The sequence below is a fragment of the Aythya ferina genome (assembly GCF_964211825.1).
Source record: "Aythya ferina genome assembly, chromosome: 12".
Lineage (NCBI taxonomy): Eukaryota > Metazoa > Chordata > Aves > Anseriformes > Anatidae > Aythya > Aythya ferina.
Genome location: NC_140308.1, coordinates 7,123,878 through 7,147,014, shown reverse-complemented (window position 1 = coordinate 7,147,014; position 23,137 = coordinate 7,123,878). Strand labels below are relative to the sequence as shown.

Sequence of the window (23,137 nt, the reverse complement as noted above, 5' to 3'; positions counted from 1 at the left end):
TCACCTCATCTAAGAATTAACTTTCTCTCTTTAAAGTGAAAATTTGATACTGATATTTTAAATCGCACATTTTCCTGTTTGGACTGCTACTATCTTTAGCTATAAGAAACTGTTTGATATTCATTTTTTTTGATTCAAAAGGTAGAATTCTCAACCTCATCTTTATTCAGGTCCCAGAAGTGATAGACCCCTTACATCTGCAAAGCGAATATGAGAGAAAGTGAATTACTGATATAGGAGAAAGTAGAAAGCTTAGAAGAAAAAAAATAAAAAAATTAAATGAGGTTCACAGACAACTTACCTTTTCTTTATATTAAGTAACATTTATCTATTCATTTTCCCTGAGCTTTACTGTATTTTGATTAGTCCCTGAAGCACTGAAAATATATGAAGGATATTGGTCCCAAAACACAAAGTCATACCCAAATAAAATAATAATAGAAAAAGAAAAAAAAAAAAAAAAAGGAAAGAGAAAAAAACACCAGACTGGGGACTGATAAAATTATCAGAGATAACTTTAAATTATTAATTCAATAATGAACCATTAATAATGAATGCAGGAAGTATTACAAAAGCTATCACAGCATGATACCATCCAAATTTTACTTACCAGATGTGTTTTATTGATTTCCAGAATTGATAACTCAAATCTAAGGGAGGTATACTGGGGAAACCATGCATACATAAATAAATGATTGCATGTGGAATGAGCAATGCTGCTGAGGAAAGCTTTGGGCACCACAGTCATTTTATTCCCTCTTTTGAAACATGTAGACTTAGGGAGGAGTCATGCAGATAAATGGCAGAAATTGTATTGGGCTTGTTTGTATAGACACCCAGTTGTATTTCAGGCATCCATCTCAGGAGGAATAGTTTATATAGATATTCCAAGGGGCTCAGTTTACTCTTCAGTAACTTCATTAAGTATTACGCTTCTGTACTCACATAAATCCATTAAGGGATTTATCTAAGTGGCCTAACATTCAAACATAGTTTGCTTATAGATCTTGTTACAATCTAACTTGGTGCCATGAGAGGTCTACAGCCAGACATTGCAGGTCAGAATTGTGGTCAAGATTTTACCACAGTCAACCTCAGATACAATTGCAATGGTCTACTAGCATGTAGCTCAAAGCTGTAAAGTTCTTCTGGCTTGAAGACATGGAAACCATGTCAGCTGAGGATCTGTCTAATGTTGCAGGTTCCTGAACTAAAAGATGGCTCATCTGCTATTTTGTACAAATCATTTAGATATTGGAAAATAAGGTAGCATCTACTGGCAGAGGAAGAAAACTTAAAAAGATCAAAGTTTTAAAACCAGATCTTCTCAGACGTTCTCTGTTACCAGCCTCTTTTTATCTCCTCTATCCACAGCCCCAAAGAACAGCAGAATGTAACCCTTCTGTCTGAAACAGTACCCAAAATATTGTAGGTCAGATAGTGAGGGCTCCCAAAAACTACTAAAAAAAAATATGGTCTGGATCTGAATAATGTTTCATCTCATCAGTATTCAGCAATGCTGTTTTGTCATAAAGAAGACTAAAATAGAATGAAACCACGAGAACAGAAGTGAGCAGTGACAAACATTCAGAAGACATTAAGATTTTTTTTAGCCCAGAGAGCTGCAGATTTTCTCTGTAACTACTGAATCTCCTTTCCAGTTGAGGACTGTTAGAGTTCCTTCTCCAAACAGAAGTGTGACTGTTATGTGTGACATATGAGAAAGGCTTCCACATGAGAGTTAGGCAGCTATCAGGCACACTCACTATATGCACATATATTTTAAAAAGAAGGGCAGCTGTTACACAGCAAATGAGAGAGGTGTAAATAATCCCTGGCACTAGCCATAGTAATGCTTCTTCACAACCAACTCAGTGATTCAGACTCACATCACTCCTTTGTTTCTCCCTCTCAACTGCCAAATACTGCATTTGTATTTTTCTTCATTAATGGAAAGTAGATTGTTTGGAACTGAATAATGCTGGAAGAATAGCAACATCTGCTGTGATGTTTACTATTGTTATTATTCTTTACACAAGTGCTACAGGAGCAATTATATTTGCCTTCTGTAGCCAGTTCATTAAATCAAGCAGGAATAAAGGGCTACAGATACTCATCCTATTGATAAGAGGGAGAGGCCAGGAACTGGAGAAGTGAAGCAGAAATACAAAGGCACTGGAATAACATACTTCATAGGAATTTCAGATTCATGGCTCAAGCTCATGCTTAGTTCTTGACTACTCGGAGACTGTATGTTCTGGAGGGAAAACTGAAAGGTGTTTCTCCGAGGCAATAGACTCAAGTTGTGCCATGGGAGGTTCAGATTAAAAATCAGGAAGAATTTTTTCATGGAAAGGATGGTTAAGCATTGGAACAGGCTGCCCAGGGAGGTGGTAGACTCCCCATCTCTGGAGGTATTTAAGAGATGTGTGGATGTTGTGTTTAGGGACATGGTTTAGCGGTGGACTTGTAATGTTACGTTGATGGATGGCCAGACTTGATGATCTTAAATTTTTTTTCCAAACTTAATGATTCTATGATTCCTTTGGTTGACTCTGAATTTCTCTTTTGCAGGCTGCTTTGGAAGCATGAAGCATTTCATTTATACTATGATGTCTTTAGGTGGGATAAAAAGAGCTATGACAGGATTCCTAGACCTCCACTACTCTCCCTTCTGCCCCCTAAAAAGATCAAAGAAAGCAGGGTTTAAATGCATCTCTCCTATGTCCTTTCCCTTTGTATTAGGTGATAAGCCACTTAATAATCAACTGGCAAAAGCTGGAGGGCACTAACTTTTCTGCCTCATGAAAAATCTATTATTAAAAAAAAATTAAATGTAACACAGCTGCATCGCCTAGAGAGTCAGAAATTCCATGGTAGTGGGACACTGTCTCAACCCAGGAGTTTTTAAAAGTGTGTTGGTGAGGGTACATGACCAGTGCAGCTATGTGAAGAATAGTCTAATAATGTGATCTTTTGCCACCTTTTTCTATTCAGCAGCTCTGTTCACTTTCCAATCATATTGAAGTAAATATAACCTCCCTCCCTCCCCTTTCTTTCGTTTACAGTGGTTCCATAACCCCATGTTGAGGGCATTCAAATATTTCTGATCCACGTCAGTGTATCTTTCCATAGGATGGCTTTGTACAGCTATTAGTTCATTAGCAGAGTGAGCATTAGCCCATGAGTGTGAAAGAAGTAATATATTAGTACTCTTTTTTTTTTTTTTTTTTTTTTTCCACTGGGACTTACTCATCGAGAGAATCTGAGGAGGAAAAGGTTAGATATTTCCCTCTGTTGCACTGCTAAGTAAAGAAGGGAAAATATGACTGGGAATCAATATCCATCTTTAAACATAAATAAGATAGAAGGACCAGTTATGGAAGGAATTCAACTGCAGCAACTCAAAAGGAATATGCTCCCCTTCCTCGAGGGGGCGGAGGGATAGTTATGCCTACAAACTAGCTAGGGAACATATGTGTCAGTATCAGTAATATTTACAGTTGAAACTTCATGAACAGCGAGAAAGGGCACAGACATACACATTCTTACAGATTGTGTTAAAGTGGCTTAAAGAGATGCTTTCAGTTTAGACTAACATGTTCTAATTTGTATTGAAAGAGACTGGAAGTGTCAACAAGGTCATTTACCACATCCTAGCAATTGAGAAGGGAAGCTCCACTTTTGTAGAAGGATGCTTACAGTCACAGTCATTCTTGAATATTTCCTACCCAGTTTGCAAGAGCCTGTCTTTGTCCAGACTGCATAATACTAACACCTATCATGGCTAGCACAAGTCTGAAACATTAACCAATTTCAACAATTTCCTGCTTTCATCTGCATTTATAACACAGGTTGGGCAGAACAGGCTTCCAAGGAACTGTCCCGTTAAGGATATATCTGAGGCTTTACAAAGTGGGAAAAACGCTATGTGGAAGGGACATGAAATTAAGGCAGATTCTCTGTACCTTTTTACTGTATGGTGACCAGGGCATGGTGTCCAGATAAGTGCAGCAATTATTCTGTAATCTCAGAAGCGCTCTCCAAAGCTACACAGATTCCACTAAGGACAAATGGCTTTGGTGGCCCGTGTCATTGTTCCTGGCAGTTCCTAATGCCACTGGATTGATATGAACTAATCCTGTATTCTAGGACCAAAGCCATTTTTGATCCAGACTGCAAACATTGCAAATCTCTTGCATTTGCCTGAAGGCTGAGAAGGCAACCCCGAGGTGATCCACTTGCGCTGGCAGTGATAAATCTTTGGGCAATTTTTCCCAAGCTAATGCAGAAAGCTTTGGAAAACAACTGTGGAAATGCTTCTCTCTTGTCTTTCTGAGGAAAGTCAGAAATGGTGACACATGGACTCTCGGCAGAACAATTGCAGACACTTTCCTGCCTATTTATATACATGTCAGGTCCTGTCATGTGTTTGTTGTGTAGAAACAGAAAGCACACACGAAGGACTGGAACAGTTTGAAACCCAGAAAAATAATGTAGCTTTTTGTGTCTGCCTTTTATTGGTCAGCACTGCTTCACTCTTCTGGGGACAGACATTGTCCTTCTTGCTAACCTGTTTTCTTAAGTCACAGTCAAACTCTGCTATTTATTTTCAAAAAAAAAAATCACTTTTAAGGCAGAGAAAACAGGCTAATGCTCAGAGCAGAAAAATCAAGATAGTAAACCCACTGAACTGTTGTTTTAGAACAATCTTCCTATCTATTCCAATGTTTTGCCAAAATTGGGAAGTCTTATGGCATTATTTGCTTATGTAGTATTGTTCAGAGAGAGAAAACATTGGAATTAGTGTATACTGTTTTAGGAAAACATACAAGAAAGAAGATGGTTGATGGATAAATAGAAACAGATAGATGTATCCCTAAGTCATTTTTGCCATTTTACTATCTCAGCTACAAAGAGATGGGGTGGAACAAGATATGGAGTGAGCTTTAAAAATATCCTTCAGTTACAGATTGTTCACTTGCACTGTGGCATACCTGCCACAACTTTACCATAAATATCTTAACAATTATTTCAAGAGACATTTTTCTTCCATTTAAGTACATGTTATACATGAATGATGTTATCTGTAAAGGCAATAAATTCAGTCACAGCAGTAAAATGTAATTAGAGTATTTTTCTGTGACAGAATTGATTTTGGGAAGGTACATTAAACTCATTTGTAAGAAAAAGACACTGATGTTGCACAGCCAAAATTCTTACAGTTGAAGTTTGCAAATAAAGATTTCTCCTCATTTATGGTAGATTAAATTATTTAATATTATTCTGAGACGTATAGGAACCAATGAATAGCAGAGCAAAGTGATGAGAACATTTTTAATTGGTGGAAAGAGAGGAGAGAGGCAAAGATTTGCAGGCTGCCTGTCACCAGTCAGCATTAATTTCCCACCATGACCATGAATCTACTTCAGTCAAGGATGGCAGAGCAATAGCAGAGATGAGTGAGTCAAGAACCATGCTTATAATTTTAGTGACCTACTTTGCAACTTTATTTGATGTACAAGGCCTTGCAGAGATCATCATTTATTTTACATCGTAGAGTATAACTAATAGTCATGTTTCAGTGTCTTCTCTGAGAGTGTAATATAACTCCATATAACTGCATTATACATATACATATAACTCAATATAACTTCATTGAAATCTGCATCTGAGGGGGCATGGGCACTTCTTATTGCACAGGCTATCAACACCTTTTCAAATGAATTCCACAAGAGGAGGCCCTCAATTACACAGCATCCATAATTGCAGCAGGCTGCCAGAAAATATTTGCTTCTACTTACATGTATAAATAAGGATCTGTTACTAAAAAATACTTCTGAAATTCTAATATTTTATTTGAAATATTTTAGTACGCTTTTACTGTGTTTTTGCCCACTGACACACTTCAAAACTAAAAACAAAAAAAAAGCCTCAATATAAGAACACATGAATTTAGATTTATTTTTTTTTTCCTTTGAAAAATAGCATCTTAGCACACAAAAAAATAAATGGTTTGGAAGAAGTTTGAAAATAAGTGATTAAATTTAAAAAGAAGCCTTTTCAGGAATTATTGTACAATTGATTACTTACCCCATTAATTTTTTACAACAGTAGAAACCACAGAACTTTCAGAATTTAACTGGAGAGGAAAATAACAACTAGTTTCTTCACTTCTTCAACACTAATCTGGTACCATTTTGCCTACACAGGACAATTGTGCCATGTAAAATAAGAGTCCTCTAGCATCATTTCCCAAAATCTATCTGTTCTATTCTGCTCCCTTTAGATTTTTGAACTGTGTTAATTCCTGCTGTATTGTCCAATAGCACGTTAAGCAATGTGACTAACATCTGTTGATGCATTGTTTATTTTCTCATATTTTCTCTAGGGAGAAAAGTGCTGTTTGTTTTAGTTGTGGTTTTCTTTGTTTTCCTTTGCTTGCCTTTTTTTTTTTTTTAATAAGTAATTGTAGTATTTCCAACCTGGAGAAGGCAAGGTCACTAAAACATCCCCAGTATACAGAGCTGTTGGTGGAGAAATGGCACTGATCTTTGGCTTCTGGGGGCATTTATTCCACATGACTCCTGTACAGGTAAGACTTAACCCTTTAGAAATTTCCACAGGACAGAAACATGAAACTTTCTGCCAGAGACTTTGTTTTTAAAAATTTAGGATGAATATCATAATCATATCATGATTGCATATCATGATGAATATCATGAATAGCATAATGGAAGAAAGGACTGGAATACAGCACTTAATTCAATTTTGTGACTACGTGGCCAGCCAGCATAGGAAAAAAAAAAAAAAAAGGAGAGATTTCAAGTAATAAGATAGTCACCTTTTGCTGAAGAGGTATATCAGATTTTTTTTTTTTTTTAATTACATATTTTCCTAAGCACAGTAAGATTCACACCCTGCTAGCTCTTAGTGCATATTGTAGAGAAGAGGTGACAAATGCATGGGTAACTGAGTCACACCATTGTTATTCTGGTGTATAGGTCTTTGAAGACAACAAAAAACAATTGAGTTAAATACTATAGATACTGCTATGCCAAAGGTGTTCAACCACAGAAACAGAGCTTTGGAAAACTAGAATTAGTAGTCTGGTCTGAAGACAAGCAGAAAACAAACTGAGATAAGTCAGACAGTGCCTGAAGCTTGATAAACTCTAGCATTAATGTTCTTGGTTTTGTAAGCTGAAGAGCTGGCCCATATACCATAATGGTAGTTAAACCTTAAAATTACTCTGTTCTGGGTTTTTGCACCCTAATCAAAGTTAAGTAGAGGGAGTAGTTTGGTTAGTCAATAATACAGTATAGCACAGAAACTGACTTGTGACAGGTGGGTGAAGTAAAAGCATGAGGAAGCAAAGGAAGCTGGCTCCAAAGAGAGATTAAGCATAGGCCTGCTAAACATGTGCAAAGAGAAGCAAAAAGATGTGACCTTTTCATAAAATACATGGGCTAAACAGAAAGTAAAGGGTTAGGCAGCTTGTTGGAGAGCACTTGTGCAGTCAGCCAGCATTACTGCAAAAGCTACAGAGACTCATTGAAGCCAGTTTTTTGGATAGTGCTGCCTTCCTTTGACATAACCCTTTCTAGGTGTCTCTGAAAGAGACCTTGATGGAAAGGAATGGTCTAATGCAAATTAGCTACATTGTTCAATACACCATGCTGAGACACTTCAGGGAGAGTGATGAGAGAGCTGACACACATTCTTGCATAAAGTATATATACAGGTATATAACTGCATCTATCTGCTTCTCTGCAGTTTATTCCCCTTATCCAAAGATCCCCTTTTCCTCCTTTTACCGTGCAATAGCAACCCTGAGTCTGGTTCAGGAAAACCGGATTTTTTATTTTTTTAAGAGATCCCTATTAATAGAGATTGAGTATTATTATAGCTAAACCCAAACCTCATGATACAAAGGATCAGTTTGTTAGCAGACCTGAGGAAAAACAATGGCTGAGATATTCAGTACTACTCAGGATTCTTAAAGCCAACATATCCAATTCCCTAAGGATTCCTATCTTCAAAACCTGCTGCATTACCCTTTTCTCTTCCTAAATAGAGGGCTTGACCAGGGCTGGCCTTCTAGTCACTGGTGTGCACGAGAATAGCCTTGACTGACATTGTGTGTTAGTGAAGACTTTAATCAAGAGTGTTGAAAACTGGCTGGAAGCTGCTCAGCAAAACTAGCTGATCTGAATAAGCGTAACTAAGGTCACAATTAAAGCACACTTTTAAAAAATATCATGGTTACATTATGAATGATTTTGCTGTACAAAAGCATATGCTTTCTGAAAATCTATTAATGTATGGGATTATGCTGGCTAGTTTGCCTAGTCATGAGTTTAATTTTATATTAATCAAACCAAGCTTTCAGAATTTCAGGAATATGAGTTTGGTTCAAACAATGTCGTAGAGTACAGTTAGTAAACTTCAATATTTTGCATAACTTCTAATATAAAATTGCTTTTAAATCTGTACAGTCCCTCTTCCTCTTGTTCGAGAGACTTGCTGGACAATTTTTCAGATATTTTAGATGTGTAGTTACTGTGATTACACAGACAATTGTGCAATAAGTTATTGTAAGCTGGCATTTCAATGTTTACTTACCCAGCTGGTAAACATAAAGGAAGTAATTATAGTCACACATTAGTCCCACAATCACATGCTTAAAGAGTTCTATAATTTGGTTCTGACTGTCCAAGTGTGATAACTTGTTTCTAAGAAAAAAAAAAAAAAGATTCAGGTTGTTGGTTTTGTGCCTTTATTTTCAAGTCAGCAGAAGCAATGAAAATCTTCACCTGGATTTTCAGGTAGACTCCGACCACTTTGCAGAGCTCCAGTAGCAGAAAGAGGCCTAAAATGTAAGCTAAGAATAGTTGAGGTCCCTCTCAGGACAGAAGCAATACAGAACAACTGCAGCATTTTGTCTAACCTGCTAAGCTTCAGAGTTTGCTGCCCTGATCCATGGCATTGATATATTATTCACATGAAACATTAAGGGCCTGATTCTTCACTCAGAGCCATTCAGCTGAGAACTAAAGCTAGTGAAATTGCTGTGGTTTAAAACCAGTGCAACTTTTTAAAAAGAGATTTGAGCTCTTAGAGTCCAAACAGAACAGTGGAGTGATGAATTATACAACATTAAAGATTCTCATAACTCTTTGGTAAATGTGAATTTGATGACAAAGCCTCAATAGGCTTGGCAACTCATATAAGTGCCACAAAGTCAGCTTGTTTATCTGCAGATTATCTGAATTATTCAGGCCTCTTGGGTTTTCAAAATTGAGCTGGAAGTCTTGCACTGACAGACTTTGCCAATTGTGCGTATAGTAATGAGGAAAAAAAATATTCCCAGGGAAATTTCCCATGACAAAATATCCTTGGTAACAACAACATTTATTTTTTTTCACTGCATGAAGTGATCTTGTCAATCCACTAGGACTGTGGTGAAAGCGGTCCTGAAATAGTAGTAGAAGAGCTCCTGATGATAGTCCAGGAAGCAACCAATGGTGCTTCCTCACACGTGACAAAAAGGTTCTTACAATTAGAAAATTTAGAAGACAACTATTTTTCGCAATACAGATTTACAACAAACCATCTTGATCTCAAGAGGACTAGGACTGCATAGGCAGAAACACTGAAAAGCTACAGTCCTTGTCTCCACCCGCATGTTTACAGCCTGACCCAAAGCTCACTGACATAACTGACAGCCTATTTTTCCATTAGATCTCATTAGATTTTGAAGTTCGTGTTAATTACAGGACTACATAGTTGATGCATAAATAATCTGCTGCATCCTGCTTAAAGCAGTTAATTTTGATGGCTAACACATATGGTCAACTAAAACAGTTTTTTACTCTAGGATTTCAAGAATATGAAGAAGATTGCAGCCAGCAAAGGAGATTTTATGATGTCTAGGAGTGAAACAAAATTTCCCCCAAAAGGCTATTCCTGCATTTTCTACCACTTTGAATCTAAAGTACCTTTAATAAGAAGAATAATCAGCGTAAGGTACGAAATCTTGCATGAAATTACTTTTTTCTTCCTCTTGTCAAGCTGATATGATAGCAATTGCTTTCCTTTGCACCCTCTGTGTTTAGTAATCCAGAGTCACTTACTTAAAAACTGGTATTCTCCTCACCTTCAATTCACAAACCCACAAACCCTTTGCAATGAGATATTGGAAAAAAAAAAAAAAAAAAAAAAAAAGATGCTTCCAGAGTTCTTTACAAGTAGACAGAAGTGTGTGTGTGGGAAGGGACATCAACCTGCACTGATGATTACAGACATGTCCTTTGGGAGAAGGGAAGTGCATTAAGACAACAATAACAGTTCCAAATTTCAAATCCTTTTAACAACAAAAACAAATCTGATTAAAAGTAAAAATGGGATTCACAGTGCAAAGATCTCAGAAGTCAGTTGTTTCTCTATGTATGCACAGTAACTTGCTTCCTTCTCCCCTCTTTTGAAGAATAACTGTGTTCTTTCTCCTTCATAACTGTACAATGGAATGGCATTGTTTTTAACCTGTGACCATTGTACTGAGGAATGATGCATATTTAAATTTTAACTTCTCCATTCCTAAAAATATTCTTTTAGATTAGCCTTGGAGAAGCTGCTGCAGGTGGGAAGCAGCCAGACAGGCTGCTGAGGTTGAAGGCACTACTTGGGGATCAGAGGTTGGTGGAATACAATGTCACTGAGTTAACTTAATTTGAACCTCAACGTAGGGGACTATGTGCGAAAACATGGAAGAAAAAGGTCTTTCTAAACCGCTTTCATTTTCTATCTTGCTTAGTAGTTTTAAATTTTTAAATACAGATTATCCTGTTCCAATTTTCTTTGTGGAGCTCCTAGTAAGACATCTGGGCACAGTCACCTCAAAGCTCTGGCAAACTCGCATTACTCGTACTCCTTTACCTGGACCAGCCCTTCCTCTTATCCTTCAAATTCTGTTTAACAGAGCCTGAAAAAGCAAGACTTCAAAGGCCAGAGTGTAAAAGAGGTAGAGTCTATACACAAATAGAAATTATCAGTTGTTCAACTTGTTTCAGCTAAAATCAATAATCTAACTGCCCTTAGAAAATTTATTGGGAAGATGCTGAGTTTCTTAACAAGGACACTAGAAATAATAATGAAATGGACTGTAAGCAGGAAAAAAAAAAAAAAAAAAAGTTTAAGAACACAAGCTCTGCACAATGTTTTTTTTCACACATATTTTACAGACTAAAACAGAGTAGGTTTTTTGTTTGTTTTAAAAGCAAATAGGACTGCAGGTGATGGAATTGTAATTGATTTGAATATATGCTTACCTGAAAAGCTGAAGTCTGATAATACCAATATACTTCTCATTATAGACAAATCACTGAAAATACTTTGCTAGTAAAGGGAAACTGTTACTGGTTAAGAACTAAAAGAGATTAACTTTCCTGCTTTAGGTCATAAATCAAAACTTTTTTCTGACACCCAATTCTGAGTTAGGTTTTGGGTTATATGACTGAGAGGTCTGACCTGTGATAGTCACTTTTTTTGATTTCAGGAGTTCCTGGATTTGAGCAATTGTTGTGCTCCATTTTAAAATGAAGCCTAGAGAGAATAATGGAGGCTGAATGCAGAAAACATTCTGAAAGGAATAATAACTGTCATTCTTTTTTCAAGAAGGTAAATATTAAAGGTAATAAACAATTCTAGGAAGTTCTCATTTCTTTCCAGTAAACTAAAATTTCATTTTCCACATTTCTTAAAGTGGTAAGTTTATTTAATTTTGAATTACTTATATGAGTGGAAAAATAAAACTATGAATCTAATTCTTTGTGTTGTATAGAGGGTCTATCAGTGACCTCCATATACACAGAATCAAGACTAAGTAATTGATGGATCATGGTGCATTTCAATTTTCAATAAAATCATAGAACTAGGTCACTGAAGTACAGGGTCAAAAGAATTTTTAGACGTACTAAAACCAAGAAGGATTGTTTTCATAAAAGAAGAGTTTCTCAAGCAATAAGATTTGTGCCAAAAAAATAATACTAATCAATGTGTTGTATCCAAAGGGATCCAATAATGAATTTCAGTTACATTTAAACTACAACATTGTTTGTTTATTGTTCAGCATGAACTACAGCTTACGAACCCACTGATTCAATAGAAATAATCAAGTGTCTTCAATAAAACAAGATGAATGGTGTCCCAGGGCTTTACAAAACTTCACTAATGCAACATGCATGCTTATTTTCTGACAGTTGGTTCATATTATTGCCAAATTTTAAATACCTTCTCATTGTACAAAGGCAAATTATAATGGAATTAAAATGCTTTCCATTACTTAGAGACTCTACAGAGGGGAACTTATCACAAATACTTCTCAATTCTTAAAGGATTTGTGAATGGTACTCTTACAACACTAGGACACTAAGTTTACTTCATCTGCAAGTAGTTGTTAAATTCATATATCTTTAGATTTACACTTATTAAAAAGCCCTATGTCAGACATTTTATATTGAAATGAGTAAAAAAATTCACTTTCTAGTCCTTGCTACTTACACTGCAGAATACTCTCATAGCATTTTTTTTTTTCTTTTTAATTAACATTATAAAATCCTAAACATGCTAAAGTGTATAGGAAAATGTCTGTTGACAGTAACATCAGTGCCAGCATGGAATCAGTTATACCAGTGCTATCATCAGCATTGGGATTTTACTCTTAATTCAAGTAGTAGGTAGTTGGCTACTTGTGAGACATATGTTGCTCATGGGCACTTAGCCCTGGTACTCCACCTAGGTATGATGTGTGACTTATTTGTGACATGTTTATGTGAACTTTCTATAATTTCATAGCTGTATAATAAGAAGCAGTCTCAACGTGAAAATATATATATTATTGAAGAGTGAATAGAGCTTCCAAGAATATCATAAGAGGTGAGTCACAGAACTAATGAGCTGTGCTATTAAGCTTGAGAAAACATTTATGAAAACAAGATTTAGCAAATGCTTTTCATTTCTACTTTATTCCTTTGAGTAAAGAATCTCCCCCATCCCCCAATATTGGAATGTTGATGTAAAGGATTTATAACATAATGAATCATCTCCTAAAATATTTGTATACCATCTCAAGTTTCAAAAACATACTGTGAGCTGTAAAACATCCAATATGATGTCTTTATGCTAATGGCATCAAGAGATGATATTAAGTGCATCACAAAACTGTAATGGAATAAGCATTTGATTATTTGTAGTCAGCACTAATATATTCAATAATGCATGGCAAAAATATTACATAAAATGCATTATTCATATACTTTTCTCCCAAATGCACCTTAAAATGGAATGGTTCACTCTGCCTTAGGAATTTTTGTCATGGTATTTTCTTATGTTCTTAACTTTCTTAACCACAATGTTTTCTTTCTTAATCATATATTCAGTCAATTGCATAGCACCTTCTCTTGGTGGATAACTCATTTTCTTTAACTATGGCTTTTTTATTTTTTTTCTCCTGGATCCTTGAATAAATTAGAGGCTTCTAGAATTTCTACCACACACAATTTCTCTGTGGATTATTCTTTTCAGATAGTTTTGGGTTTTACAACAGTTATACAAATAAAGGAAGTTTGATGTTCCATGTTACTGTAAATAGATGCATATATGTCTGATAACATAGTCAGTTTGGGCATAATTCTCTCTCTGTTAGTTAAGCCTAGTAGGGATTATGGAGCATGCAGGAGAGTCCAGGTATAAAATGAATACTTACAGAACTAAAACTGAGGTTCATTATCAACTCAAATTGTGTTGTCTTACAAGTATTACTTGTTTTGTTTGAATGAATATTTAAAAATAAAGCAGTGAATTATTCCTCTTTCTGCATCAAACTCAACAATGTTTTCATTAATGGATGGGGCCACATACATTTTAAATTTCTAGACACTTCCTGGAAAACATAGTCTTGACTAGCAACTATTTCTATGTTCAGCCTGGATCTTGCAAATAATTTTAAGCAAGCAAGCAAGCTCAAAAGAAAGAAAAGTAGCGTACCAAGTATTTCTGTATAGCAGAAATATTATTTTGGACACACAAAAATCCATTGTTCCTACAGCTTTAGTCATGGTCCTTGAGGAAGCCTATCGTCCTGGAAAAGCTACATGTAGGATATTGCATTTGTATAGTCTTTATACACCATGCAGTGTGCAGGTTCTTGTAACGGAAGAGCTATCAGGGCTTTATTGTTTCCACTCCAACTGGGAAAAGAATGAATTGTGAAGTGGTGACCAGGTCAGATCTGTCAATATTCTTGTCAGAATAATCTTTTTTTTTTTTTTTTTTTTTTTTTTTGATGAATCCCATAATCTAAAATGGCTATCTTTTTGAAATTACATTTTTCAGACATTGTTTATTGTATTATTACAACCAAATGTTTTTAGTCTTCTGTTGCATGAAAGTAAAGACAAATATTACTGAGGATTACAAGACCAGAGGCTTACAGAAATGTGTGCCTGTTTTCTTCTACCACTCCCTGACACTAAGCCAAACTACTCCAAAATGAACTGGGTGCAACTTTTCCAAGTGAACATTTTTAGCTAACTCAGTAAAATTAACAGATCTAGAAAAGGAATTAGTCTAAAATTAATAAAACACCAAAGAATATACACATCTTTTTTTTTTTTTTTTTTTTTTTTTTTTTTTTTTTTTTATATTTTCCCCTGAACCATTAGTTAAATGCCATAGCACTGTATTCCCAACCACTGCAAGAATTTCTTCTTAAAAGACAGGATAGTAGTCACAGCTCTAAAATACTTTAATTCAAAAGAACAAGTTGAACAAAATGCTGTGCTTTAGCAACTGTCAAGATACAGGGAATGGGAGTAAATCAGAAGCCACTAGTGTCAGATGCATCAAGCTGATGTGGGAACAGAGCTTTTAAATGCAATGGCTCTGCCTTGCAGTTGTCCTTGTGAGGTCATTTTGTATAGCATGTAAGCAAATGAAATCACAACTGGAAAACAGTAAGTTACACTGCCAGGACAAAAAAGGCTACATAGCAGATCAGGCAGCAAGCAGCAGTATGTATTAACAGGAATCTACTAGCAGTTTCAGTGTAGAGGATTTGCCTCAGACTCTTTGTAAATCAGGAGGTGATTTGTCACGGCTTTCTGTGGGTTAGACCCCTTGTGCCATTCTTCACAAAAGGAAGACATTTTTTATTAGATCATATGGCATCACCTAGGCTTGTCTCATCATTTAATAACTGTTAGCCTCACCAGGGATAAAACTCTTTCCACCACCTACTTTTTCTCATTCAGTGTAAAGTGTCTTTTATAGCAACATCAATAATGAACATTAGGATGGGATAAAGGTATGTAGCTCATCACTAGTTCTTGAATGAATCCAGACAGGATGATAATCAGTTTGGGTGATTGATTCTTCATCAGAGTTTTTTGCTGTAAGACTAGAACAAAGACAATAGGCACAAACTTCGCTATTCTAATAACACATACAAGCAAATATGAAAGAGCTCACTGAGTTTGTGCTGAGTTTGCCTCTCAGCATCACATGCCTTTCTTAGCCATGGTGACAGATCAAGCTATAGCAATACCAGTTCTGTGGACAAAACAACGATAAACTCAACAAACAACAACAAAGATACTAATTAAAAATAATCAACAACCAAACCTGCAGTGATGGAGGAACATGGGAAGAAAAATTGCATTGAACGAGCTACCTAGCTGAGGTATGCTATTAGTATTTGAGTATGACAGACAAAGTAAATGTCAGCTACCAATTTATGATGAAAAGAGACTTAGATGATTATTTAGCTCCTAATGTAAAATGTGAAATCACACATTTACATTATCTTACACATATAAGATGGCTTAATTACATAGTTAACGTGAGTTCTGATATCAATTTTAAAAGTTGCGGGAGCAAGTCTGCACTATGCCCTTGGAGCACAATCTAGCCCACCCTTGGTACTATTTACAGGCCACATTTGCACTAGGCCAGCTCTGTTTTTTGCTGCACTTCACTGACCGTTTGTACTAAGCTTGAGCTATGGCACCTACTGGTTCAGTCTGCTGCATGAGAGTGAAACACGTGAAAGCGTCCAAGATGAATGACATTTAAACAGGAGAGAATTACATTACAAAGAGACTAAAAAAACACAAACACAATAGATGGCTTTCTATTCTTTTCAAGACATTAATCTATTTCCATCATCATTATGAAAATGATGAGATTTAAACAAACAAACTCTAAAAAAATCTGGTTAATGAAATGAGTCACTTCCTTACTTTAGGTAGCAGTCCCTCTGTATGACCTTGCAGCCTTGCTGAGCAAGACAGACAATCTGTTTTATCTGAGCAGCTTTTTCTTTCTGCTAACTTCCCTCTGTTTCCACCCACATAATTTATTTTTTAACAGAAGAAAATAATTTCCATTTTAAAATTATCATACTTGCTTTTCATATGACCCATTTTTCATACGTAAGAGTTTCTAAATCAGAACAACAGCCCTCTGCATCTCAGAAAATAACTGATTCCTTTCTCTTTCTCTCAGGTAAGATTTTGATTCCCTTTTTCCTTTTCTCACAGATTATTTAACCATTTTGCTGGCCCTATGGTGGCTTCTTCAGTAATTCAACATCATTACTCTAGCTCCTTCCAGTGGTAAATCATAATGTTCAACAAGAAAAGAATAGAGCTTGTAATATACCTTTAATCATTTTGCTCTACAGAAGCCAAATAATTACTGTTTTAAAAACAAGTCTTTCTGCTTGTTCGAGTTTTGCATCAAAGGTAAAGGGTAAATGAAGCTCAAAGGTATAGCTCAGTTTCACTCATAATTCTAACACGTTTTGGTTAGGTAGCTAACATTGCCATTTTACCTCTACTACGGAGTACCTCAAGACTTTTTTTTTTTTTTTTTTAATCTGCTATAATGTAATGAGGGTAATAGCAAATTTACATATCTGGCTAATTATAATTTCAGCCTAACTCAAAGCAGGAGGTGGTAGGGGTCAGGACAGTAACTTGAAATAAATTCAACTGTTGATTGTTTTGCGAATTTTATGTGCTTTTTGAAATAGTGTTACCAAGTTAAGGAATAGAAAAAAAAAGCAATCAATATTTATAGAAACATTTTAAAAGATATTTTAATATTTATTCATTTAGATTACAATATATTTGAGAAATTCTACATGGGTTAATTGAAGGATAAGCTTTGAATTCACCTTTGATGATCCAAAAAAAAAAGTAAATACTTCCCCTCCCTCCCCCCCCCATCCCCAAGTAAAAATTCCCAAATATAACATACGAGCTACAAATGTTAAGAACAAGCTTACCAAGGGATGTCTGTGCTGCAACATTATGGAGGAAATTTGGAGTTCCATTAGTTAAAGTGCTGAAAAATAAGAAAGTAAAACAAACTTGTTAAAGAAGTTAAAACAAAGTGACGAAACGATTCGTTACAGAGCTGTAGGCACGTTAACAATATTCAGCAATTCTGCAATGACAGACATAAACTGTCAGCAGAGAATATACATGATCATTTATTTGATTATAAAGTACCTAAGAGTGTTCAGCGGGTCAGATTTTTCAACTGGCTGAGCTTCCTAATAGCTCTTCTCAATCAAGGGATTGTGCTGCACAGTGGAACACTGAGCACAGATATGAGGATGATGGAGGTCACTGACCCATCTATTTAAATAAAAAAGGACTGTCCAGAACAGCTCTACAAACGCTCCTTCCTACAAGTTTCTGTTCCAAATCTTTGCTTTTGCTATTAACATATGAATTTAGGCTCTTGTCGTTAGATACCATGGTGTAATAAGCTGGAGTTGAACAAATACATGGGGAATCATTACTCTGAACAGTAATGTGACCTCTACACAAGATTTAGACCTCAATCCTTTGTAAGATTATTCACGTGCTTAAATCTGTCTACTTGTAAAATGCTATTACAATTAATCACTGGGGGCAAGTTGGTTGAGAGAATCAGTGAAAGAACATTTACTCCATGTCTTATAATTAGTTGAATCTGTTTCTTATTAATCAAACTCCACTTGGTACGTTACTACTAGTTAAGCTTATATTAAAAACTGGCTGCCCATTTTCCTTCACAATTCACATTTCGCTTTCACTAGAAAAAAATTTCTCAGTCAACTTCGTCCCTCCAAGGTAAAGTTATAATCAAAATGAACAGTATCACCCAAGGAATTGAAAATCAGTTGTTGTACTTACAGGCCTTAGGGACAGATTCAAAGAAAGATGTAAACTCATAAAATGGGACTCAAGCACCTAAATTCCCAATGAGTCCAGAATTATGATCTTGAGAACTCACTCAACTGATCCTAAAGAAGGCTGAGCTCCAAAATGCACACTTCTTCATGTTAAACTTAAGTCCTTATCTTGGCCAAGTTTGGACATAGCAGAATAAAACATTTACCTCAAAACCACGTCTGAATACAACTTGGAAACAGGAAGACTATGAAACCCTGATTAATGGATATTCTTGTAGGGAACATTATATTGTGCTGTCTACTCAAACCTGCAAATGTCCACCTCCGAGGAGACAGGCCTACTGAGGATGTATTTTTCTACATTCCTTATCAAAATTAAGTAATTCTGCCAAGAAATAACTTTATGTTGAAAAAGAAAGGAAGGCCCTAGCTCTAGGGCCTCAGAATATATTCCTTAGGGAAACAAACAAACAAACAAACAAACAAACAAACAACAAAAAAACTCTGGCTACTCATTTACGCACGACAGCTGCTAGATTAATCACAGAAACTCCACATAGGTGTGACTCCTCAACCCCTCTACTCACCTCCCTCCCTGCTGTATTTGTGCTTTCTGATGCTGTTAAGGGGTCACCTTCCTGTGGCACAGTTTTGATAAGTGTAATACTGCCCTACAGATTATACTGCTTCTGAGGGACTGCCACAGGGTGCTACCTCAGCCTGCAGCCTCTCCCACACAACACAGTTGCCGCCATTTTGTGAGAAGAACGGGGAACGTTCCTTTGAGGAAAGGCCTCACTCCAGGAGAATTTCTGGTTTTCCTTCTAAAGAAAGCCTGACAGAGATGCTTAGAAAGGTGAGGTTTTTGACTGTGGTACTTGGCTGAATTGTTTAAATGTGTTGTCCGTTAACTGTCTAGATCCTTTATTTCTGTGGTTTGCTGAGGAGGGCATGCGTGGTAGGAAGATAGGAAGGCTCCAGTTCAGGCCTGTTGTGAAATGGCGGCTTGGGGGGGGGGGGGGGGGGGTGCTGGCTTTTGGCAGGCAGCCAGCAAGCAGAGTACCTGGGGCTGTTGTTGGCAGCAGTGGGCAGCCCCAACGGTAAATTTCAGAGGGAAGGAAAGAGACAAGGAAGGCAAACAGGAGGGCTGCGTGTCCAGGTGCCTTACGGGTACTGGCTGCCCCATCCTGGATGCTATTCCAAAGCACCGTCTCAAACAGATCACTGTATGAGCGCACAGGTAAGGGTTTATTTTTTGAGCTCTCTGCTTAATGGCTCAACCAGTAGCTTTGGCTTTTCATTTTTGTTTGTTTGTTTCCAACTTTACTTATATGATTCTAACAAGACTTGACTGTAGAGAGATGAAGTCAGATATATAGGCCTTTCAGGAAAGGTGCATCTTGGGAAGACTCAAGTTCCCAATTCCTGCTTTGATTAGTGCAAAGCAGCACCACTACTCATCATAACCGCAATTTTCTATAGAATGAAAAATTGCCAGACTCTATGCCAAGTGGAGACAACAAAAATAAATGCTGCCTCATGTAAGTTACTCAATTCAACTCTCAGGGCAGAGAGCTTAACGTTTAATATATCAAGGCCTAATAAACTGAGCCTACTGAAGGTGGTCTTTATGTACAAGCGTGGAGAAGTGTGATTGCCATCTTTGACAGCTTAAGAACAGTTGAGATAAAATCACTGAGTAGTGAAATATCAGGAACCACCAGGTTCTATCTGGTTACTTATCCTTCGCTCTGCTGAAGTATCTGGATGTAATATGTGAGGAGAGGGTGCTGAACAGCTTGAAAGGTTAGAGTGTGATTAATGGAATGATGTGTGGCTACCATGTGGTAATCCCCCTACACTCTATCCAATTCAATTTGGCCTATATCGTGTCACAGAAAAGATTTAAATAGCCTTTCAAAGCCAGAAGAATAACATTATCACAATCCTCTATGTCTTATTAATGTGATTCTCTCACAAGTAGATTTAGTATGGAGAAATAGTTTCAATAACAAATAGAAATCAGTTAAAATAAAAAAAATCCTCCTCATCCTCCAATTCAGTACTCAATTGGAGAATTACTTACTTGTGAGTTAAACTATTGTTTCAGGCAGAAATTTCCAGTAGGGGAAACTGAAATCTCGGAACTACATGTATGTGAATGTAAAATGCAAGGTATTAACAGTTGTTTTCCTTACTAAATTCCAAACTTGCAGGGGAAATGGCAAAGAGAATTCTACACTTATAATATAGTCAAAAACCTATACTAATTAGTATTTTTAGAATAAGTTGGTCATGCAAAAAGGGATTGGAAAAGCTTAAAGAGGAGCAAGTTAATGTTTCCAAGTGACAAAAGTATATTTATTTATTTATTTAAGCCAGAATCTCTTTTTCTTCTGACCTTGTTTTGTGCATTAACTGTTTTAATTAGAATGCCAGTAGCGGATGGAGCCTTGTGTATATATTTTCAAGAAAAGAGCAAGAGTATTTGGGGGCACTGAGTAATCATATTTTACATTAGAATTAATTTACTTGAAGAAGCATCCTGTCCATCTAAGGCCATGAATATCAGACTTACATAGTAGCGCTATACTTTGATTTATCTTTGTCTCTGGAATCATTCACAAAAGTTTCAAGGACTTACCTTGAAGTAAGCCAAGAACACAGTACTTAAGGTGCATGATGCTTCTCTTAGGAGATGGTGAATATTGGCAAATTCAATGCAAAAAGAGCCATATATTCCAGCAATACGTATGGAAGGAACAGAAGGCTAAGTAGAAAGAGACTTTAAAAAAAAAAAAAAAAAAAAAAGTCCTCCTAGTCTTAGGTTTTCATTCCTTTGTGTTTTGTTTGTTTGTTGTTTTTGGTTTGTTTGTTTGTTTTTGTTTAAAAAACCCCAGTGAAGTTGAGATGCCTTCTCAGAGTTGAGCTTACAGAGGTGGTTAAATGCTGTTTGTTTGTATTTTTTTTTTTTTTTTTGGTTAATTCAGATTTCAGATCTGATGAATTTCTTTATTATCAACAAACCTAATTGCTGCTGTACATTAAACTGGCACATCTTTCCTTCTACTGCAAAATGTCAATTTCCCAGTCCGTCTAAAGTCCAATCATCCTTGTTTCTTTTTTTTTTTTTTTTTTTCTTTCCTCTTTATTCAATCACCTTTCTATTCATGGCCAATAGAGAATGTTGGAAAAACTTTCTGGTGTTCAGCTGTGTGGTTAATGAACCTTCATGAGATGTGGAGCTCTGTCATTTTAGTGTTTGATCCCTTCAGTCAATTGTACTTCACCACTTTGTACTCCCTATGTGTTCTTTACATTGATACTTCTTTTAAAACTTAATCTTTGGCATTTAAAATGCTCTTAAACGATAGTAAATCCAGATGTCATTGCTGAAAACCCTCACCCTCACCTCTGTCATTCTGTTTTGCAAGAGTTGGACCTGACAGTGGCAAATGGCACACGATGTATTCTAAGAAACGCTGAACAAATCTATTTCCTTTAGATGTTTAAAAAATGTAAATCTATTTGTCTTCTTGGGATTGTTGGTGTAAGCATTCTAGAGAGTGTTCCAGTAAATATACCAGTGTCTTTTAAATAGCTGTAGTATTACTTTTCCTGTGAAGCTAGATGTAGAGGTTTTCAGAATCGTTTCATTTTGTATATCTGCAAGTTCTTCATTGTTTTGCCAAAATGCAAGTGTGCATTATGTATTTGCATTACCTATCCACATGGGTCAGTTCTCTACCTGGATTTGTTAGTGGTCTTATAAATACAATGTACATATATATATAAAGGTTAAATATCAGAGCCAAACCATGGAATGGTGAATTTCTGCATGTGAGTCACAACTCTGAGAACTGGTATGTACTTGCCCAATTTCTATGAGCACTGTTTGTGTATAATGAGGATTGAATTTACAAGCAATATTCTCTCCTTTTTCATTTTCTGCAAGAGAAGCAGTTAGAAACAAAGAGAAGAAAAGGTACTTGAGAAATGATATGGGGAAACAGGAAACTAGATGGTATTTTTGAGATCACACAGCCTTGCTGTTGAATGTGTGCCTCAGAAGCATCACGAGATAAAGAGATGTATACCCACTAGAAGGACAAGTTTTCCTAAATATTTATGAGCCAGAATCAGTAATCTAATTTGTGGGTATGAAATACAAGGAAGGGTGATAGGCCTTTGTCTGAAGTGTTCTGCACTCTGATCAGTGAGTCTTTACCTCAGTGCTGCTGAATTTAATATCTTTTAATTATTACCACTGGTAAGGAAACTGTAAGCACTTCTCTGCAGAGAGGACAGCTTGAGCTGACATGTACTCCTGCTCTTGCAAAATAAGTTTATCTGAACTACTCAGAATATGATGTTATGACTATAGCAAAGCTTTTGTTAAAGCAGGAAGAAAATGCATGTCCCCTTGATTGAAAGGTGAAGACATACAGTCAGTGCTGAAATCCTTGTACAGGTTCTGTGCATTTTTAAGGGTTAAGCTTCTACAGGAAGTAGGCCTCACTGTCACAAGCAGTTAGCAAGCCAGCATCTGTTTTACCAGTGCTTCTGGGCTGAAGTAGAGAGGATTTATATAAATCTAATTGGTACATATCATGCTTCTCTTAGTAAGTTGCTTAATATTTCTACAATGCCTCTAAGGTTATGTTCATGGCACCTATAGATTCCTGATCTTTATTGTGAACCATTGGTATAAATATCATGGAACATTGTTCTGTGGAATCTGCTTGTGAAAATCACTAGATTAGAATTTTCTGTTCTGAAAAAGAACATTGTTTCCAGTATTTACCAAATGAAACAATGCAACGTTGCACTGAACAAAATGTTAAATTTTGTTATGATGAAAATATTAAAACTTTAATGCTTTTAATTGTAAAA

At 36.2% G+C, this 23,137-nt stretch overlaps 1 protein-coding gene and 2 long non-coding RNA genes across 3 annotated transcripts in view; 2 read left to right on the top strand and 1 right to left on the bottom strand.

Moving 5' to 3' along the window:
• The window catches only part of LOC311443317, a 38,277-nt gene extending 19,357 nt beyond the window's left edge, over positions 1–18,920 (bottom strand). The window contains exons 1-2 of the long non-coding RNA XR_014697213.1: positions 18,832–18,920; positions 17,348–17,406 (exon numbers count right to left, since the gene is read on the bottom strand). This is a non-coding gene — a long non-coding RNA (uncharacterized lncRNA). The remainder of the gene's footprint in view (positions 1–17,347; positions 17,407–18,831) is intronic.
• A 116-nt stretch (positions 18,921–19,036) lies between these two features.
• The window catches only part of LOC311443315, a 217,227-nt gene continuing 213,126 nt past the window's right edge, over positions 19,037–23,137 (top strand). The window contains exon 1 of the long non-coding RNA XR_014697211.1: positions 19,037–19,100. This is a non-coding gene — a long non-coding RNA (uncharacterized lncRNA). The remainder of the gene's footprint in view (positions 19,101–23,137) is intronic.
• LOC311443314 (uncharacterized protein) overlaps positions 19,771–23,137 on the top strand; it is a 36,011-nt gene continuing 32,644 nt past the window's right edge. The window contains exon 1 of the mRNA XM_084533391.1: positions 19,771–19,785. The gene's annotated coding sequence lies outside the window, so the exon portion shown is untranslated. The remainder of the gene's footprint in view (positions 19,786–23,137) is intronic.